Source organism: Myotis daubentonii, chromosome 3 (genome assembly GCF_963259705.1).
Source record: "Myotis daubentonii chromosome 3, mMyoDau2.1, whole genome shotgun sequence".
In the NCBI taxonomy this organism is placed as follows: domain Eukaryota; kingdom Metazoa; phylum Chordata; class Mammalia; order Chiroptera; family Vespertilionidae; genus Myotis; species Myotis daubentonii.
The window spans coordinates 193,407,462-193,413,461 of record NC_081842.1 but is presented as its reverse complement, the minus strand read 5'-3'; positions in this window follow the sequence as shown (position 1 = coordinate 193,413,461).

Here is a 6,000-nt window from a genome sequence, read left to right as displayed (position 1 = left end):
CCCCACAGAGGATTGAGCCCGCAACCCAGGCATGTGCCCTGACCAGGAATGGAACCGGCGGCCTCTTGGTTCCTGGGTCAATACTCAGTCACTGAGCTACACCAGCTGGGCATCTATGCTGTTTTTTATGAGGAACTTGAGCATCCCCAAACTTGGTATTTGCAGGGGGTCCTGAAACCAATTCCTGGTGGATACCAAAGGACTACTGTAGTTAACTTTTAGGGGAATCTAAAGTTATATGTGGATATATATATATATTAAACGCATAATATACTAATTAGACCGGATGTCCTTTGGACGAACCTGGGGCTGTGAGGATGTGAGGGAAGCCTGGGGTCCCGGGTGCCAGAGGGAAGCCAGTGCCACCAGCCTAGTCTTGCATGAATTTCGTGCATGAAATTCGTGCACATTAAAAAGGAATTAATTAGAGGAAATATTTTAATATTTCTATTTGCCCTTTCTCTATAATAGAAGTGTCAGAGATGAAAGAAAATTAGTAAAATGTATATGAAAATCTCCCTCCTGTCAAGAGTCTGGGGTGCGCCGCGGGACCCAGAGTCAAGTCCCCACCCACCCGCACGTGCCTCCAAATTGTGCAAGACCCAGACCTGGTGGCCCCACCCCTGTCAAGCCCTGCAGACGGAGGGCGTGGCCTCAGGTCCCCGCCCCGGCACAAGGGCTCAAGGGCATGATGAACATTTGCATATTAGCTCTTTATCATATAGGATATATATTATTGATCATATATATATATATTGATTTCAGAGAGAAAGGAAGAGGGAGAGAGAGAGAGAGAAACATCAATGATGAGGGAGAATCATTGATCAGCTGTCTCCTGCACCCCCCCTAATTAGAATCAAGCCCTCAACCCAGGCATGTGCCCTGACTGGGAATCAAACCATAACCTCCTGGTTCAACCACTGAGCCACACAGATGGGGCCATATGTGGATTTTTGACTGCACGGGGAGGAGATTGGTGCCCCTAACCTCCATGTTGTTCAAGGGTCAACTGTATAATCCTTCTTACATTCACTAACTCATTTAACAAATAAGCTATAGACATTCCCCCACATGTGCCCAATGCTTCTGCCAAAAGGTATTTCCTGATATTTCCCAACATTTAGCATGTCCCCTCCTCCTGCTGTGGCTTTGCACATGCTGTTTGCTGTGCTTGAATTGCCCTTCACTCCTCATCTGCCTGGACAATTTGCCCTTTGGGCTAACACTTAGTACCTCAAAGAACTTGCCAAGACTTTTCAGGCTGGGTCAGATACTTCCTCTGGGCTTTCACATGACCAGGGCTATCTCATTGCACAACTCCAGGGGGGGACCGATCAAATAGAACCCTATTGTTTTGTGACGTGGCAACGTTGCCCATATCTCTCCTCTGTTTCCCTTTATCATAATTTTTATCAGACACTTACTATAATGACTTATTTACCTGTTGATCTCTACCTCTAGACTCTGAACTCCTCGAGGACTCTGTCTGACACAGTGTCAGGACTTAGTGAATGCTCATCTGAATGAAGGGATTCTGCATGCATCCTTGCATTTTGGGGCTCCCAGTTTGGCTGGGAAGACAGAATGGACAAACGTAAAACATGTCAAATATTGAACATGACCAGAAGTTTCACAGCTCTATGTGTTTCAGATCGAGATTTTCTAGAACAGACAAACAGTAAGGGAGGATGAAGTGGTCAGAGTGGTGGACTGGAGCTGAGACATAAAGAATGAGTTTGCAGCCCTAGTCGATTTGGCTCAGTGGATAGAGCATCATCCCATGGACTGAAGGGTCCCAGGTTTGATTCTGGTCAAGGGCATGTACATCGGTTGCAGGTACCCCGGCCCTGGTTGGGGTGTGTGCCGGAGACAACCAATCAATGTGTCTCTCTCACATTAATGTTTCTCTCTGTCTCTCCCTCGCTTTTCCACTCTCTTTAAAAATCAATGGAAAAATATCCTCGAGTGAGGATTAACAAAAAAAGAAAGAATGAGTGTGCACTTGGAAAACCCAATGCCCCACACTTTGGGTTGCTCTACTCAGAAATGGGAAGAATTCTAGCCTTCCCCCATGATGTTCATCTAGGTCAAAGTGAAGGAAGTAATCTTTTCCAAGTTCTTACAAGGATGTTATATATCTAAGAGGGACCATCATGGATTGATGCTCTTTGCCAGGCGTCCTGCCCCCCCCCTTTTAAAATGCATGTTAATCTGGGGCATGGCTTGAAGCAAGAGGAGGTACCCAAAGCAACTGACATTGCTCTAAAAAATAATTTGAGTTATCCCCATTATGGGCAGGGATCAGAGTACGGGGGCTCTTAGGAGAGTGTGACCCCCCCCCTCCAATATGGATTTAGACAATACTGGTCCTGAGAATAAACACTTTTTAAAAATATATATTTTATTGATTTTTTACAGAGAGAAAGAGAGAGGGACAGAGAATTAGAAACATCGATGAGAGAGAAACATCAATTCAGCTGCCTTCTGCACACTCCCCACTGGGGATGTGCCCGCAACCAAGGTACATGCCCTTGACCGGGATCGAACCTGGGACCCTTCAGTCCACAGGCTGATGCTCTATCCACTGGGCCAAACCAGTCAGGGCAACACTTTTTTTTTTTTTGTAGGTGTGTGTGTGTGTGTGTGTGTGTGTGTGTATTTGATCTACATTTAACCACCCCTCTGTCATCCCCGCTTGCCCCAAAAGGCCAAATCTGAACAATGACAAGGAGGTATAGCTCCTCACTTCTCACTGGCAAAGAGACTTTCAAGAGATGGGACACAGAGAAAAAATGCCAAGCTCACCCTAGGTTATTTGGCTGGAGCCCATTTCCTGCACCCGCCCACCTCCTGCTGTGATGTGCTTTTAGGCTGATAACTCAGATTTGGGGAAGTGTTCTGCTAAGTATTTCTTTTAAAAAATATTTTTTTATTGATTTCAGAGAGGAAGGGAGAGATAGGAGCATCAATGATGAGAATCATTGATCAGCTGCCTCCTGCACACCCCCTACTGGTGGTGGTGGGGAATAACCCAGGCCTGTGCCCTGAACAGAAATTGAATCATGACCTCCTGGTTCATAGGTTGACGCTCAACCACTGAGCCACACCAGCTAGGCTGCTAAGTGTTCATTATCCTGTTGCTCCTATTCCATTGGCTTAGGGGGGGTGAGGTTTCCTGCAGAGTTTGATGGAGATTTTGCTTGGTGAGAAGGTGGTCTCTTTCCGTGGGTGCGAGGGAAGGAAAATCTGAGACAGGAGGATAAAGTTAGAAACTGAGTGTACTCATGAGGGGACATTCTGTTAACAAGTTTTGGTTCTTTTTTTCCCTGTGGGCAGTCATGTGACACGTACAACTTAGAATGATTTCTTCTAGTTGTATTTCCTCACAGGAATTCCTGCCCCTTCAGTGAAGTCTGTCACAGGCACGTGGACCTTGAATTCATGGCAGCATTGTAGAGACAGCATGTCCAGCAGGGGGGCTGGGAAGGAGTCCTACTGGACATTAGCTCCAGAGCAGGAGAGGGAGAAAGGGGATTTTCCTTGAAGGGGAATAAAATATGAAGCAGTCCATTGTAGGGTGAAGGCAGTGAGGGTAAAGGGCAGGACTTCAACAAAAGCTTAGGTAAACCCTGGAAACTACCTTTTCTGGGGATGGAGATCTTCAAGCCCAGCTTCTGGCTGGAACAAAGGGTGTGGTGCCATCTCAGGGAATGAGGTAGGAGAGTTAGATGTGGGCGCCCCTTCGTCTCAGTCCCAGTCCCTGTTGCAGCCTGCCTCCCATGCCCTCTTTCCCTCAGGGACTCAGGCTGTAGGCTGTGCCCATGCTTCTGCACTGCTCTGTGCCTTCTGGGAAGGTCCTGGATAACTAGCAGGATGCATTCTGACCACCTGAAGACACCCCCACATAGCCCCTGCCCTACCCTTTACCTCTCTTTTCTTCCTGGTGGTCGAGGAAGTCCTCCAGAAGCTCAAGGAAAGCTACAACCACCTTCACTTTGGCCCTTTCTACCATGAGGGAGCCAAACTGAGTCTCCAGGCAGAGGAGTGGGGTGAGGGGAGAGGCTCAATAATTTGCTACTTTCCTTTCTGTGACCACCTACTCCTACCCAACATAGTAAGCCCAGAGCCTGGAGTTCAGAGGGCAGAGACCACAGCTTACCACCTAAGATTTAGAACCCAGCCCAGCCCAGCTCCAGAGGTCAGCCCAGGGCCTAGAACAGCTGTGGGCAAACTACGGCTCACAGGCCGGATCCGGCCTGTTTGAAATGAATAAAACTAAAAAAAAAAAAAGAGACCGTACCCTTTTATGTAATGATGTTTACTTTGAATTTATAGTAGTTCATACAAACACTCCATCCATGCTTTTGTTCCGGCCCTCGGGTCCAGTTTAAGAACCCATTGTGGCCCTCGAGTCAAAAAGTTTGCCCACCCCTGGCCTAGAACCTAGAGCCCAAACAAGCCCAGCTCTGGTCCAAAATCCAGCTCAGAATCCAGAACTAAAGGCTGGAGTCCAGAATCCAGACTGCAGAGCCCAGAGCACAGCTCAGTCCAGGACCAAATACCAGCCAGAGCCAAAAACCAGGGCTTAGAATTTAGAACAGCTGAGAACCCAAAGCCAGAAGGCCCAAAGCTCAGAGCCTAGAATTCAGGCCAAAGCTAAATCCAAAATCTAGACCCCAGAGCAGTCCGACTTCAGTTTAGAACCTATCCAGCCAAAAGCCTACAACCCAGCACAGACCCATCTTAGCTCCAGAACCTAAAGTCTAGCCTAATAATTAGGGTGGTCTAGAGCCCCACCACACCCAGCCCAGAGCCTAGCAGATCCCTGATGCTCCTTTTAGGGGCAGCCCCAAAGGGAGAAATCAAGGCTGCAAACTGAGGAGGAGGAGGAATTCCAGATCTCAACCTTACTTCTGGCTGGAGGTGAAAAGGAACTGATTATTTGTGTGTGTGGCAGGGGGGGTGTTCTGTGGTCCTCCTAGCCCTGGCCTGGAAGGTCCATCCTGGGCAAAACATGAGCCACCCCTCAGAATCCCACTGCTGCTGACTTGCTATGTGACCTTGAACAAGTCCCTTCCTTTCTCTTGTATCACTTCTCCTAGAAAGGAAACCAGGAAGTGCTTTATTTAGACCCATAGATCGGGGAAACATTGAGGAAGGAGTTATTACAAATAGCCCTTTCATCCATGTAGTCTTTCATTCATCAAGCATTTATGGAACACATATAATAGGTAAACTTTAAGCAGGGTGGTGAAATGGTCAGGTTTGTGGTCTTTTAAAATTTGTCTGTTGTTGGAAACTGGATCAGAGGGAATCAGTTAGGGCATTGCTGCAACAGTCCAGGAGAAATGGGATGAGGGTCTGAGGATGACAGTAATGGCACTGTTAACTTTATAAAATGACAGATGTAGTCACCTTAATCCTCTGCTCAGAATCTTTTCATGTCACCTCCCTCCGCTGCTGCCCCCCCCCTCCCCCCGCCACTATCTTCAGGATGAGGATGCAAGGCCTCCTTCCATCTTCTCAGCCTTAGGGCTTACCAATTCCCATCCAGCAAATGTCCAGACAGTCCAAGCTGCGAAGTGTTTCTGTACTCACCATCCTCCATCACATCTCCAGGCCTGTGGTGTTCCCTCTGCCGGGCATGCCCTTCCATGTCGCAGGCACTCTTACTTGCCCTTCAGGTTTAGTTCCATCATCGCCTCCTCGGTGAAGCCTTCCCAGACTTTCACCCCTCAAACAAAATCTAGTGCACTCAGATCTCCATTTAGGTCTTTGTCACATTACTTTGTAACTTTTCCTGCTTGTGTTTGTCTCCACAATTCGATGTGACCTCCTCAAAGATCACCCATGCTTTATTCAATTCTGTGTTGCTGGGTGGGCCCAAGTAGGCTTAGTGAACACAACACCAAGGCAACTTTCACCCCTTCACCAAGTATCTTTTTCTTTTCTTTTTTTTAAAGGCCTCATGTCCTGGCTGGTGTGGCTCAGTTTGTTGAA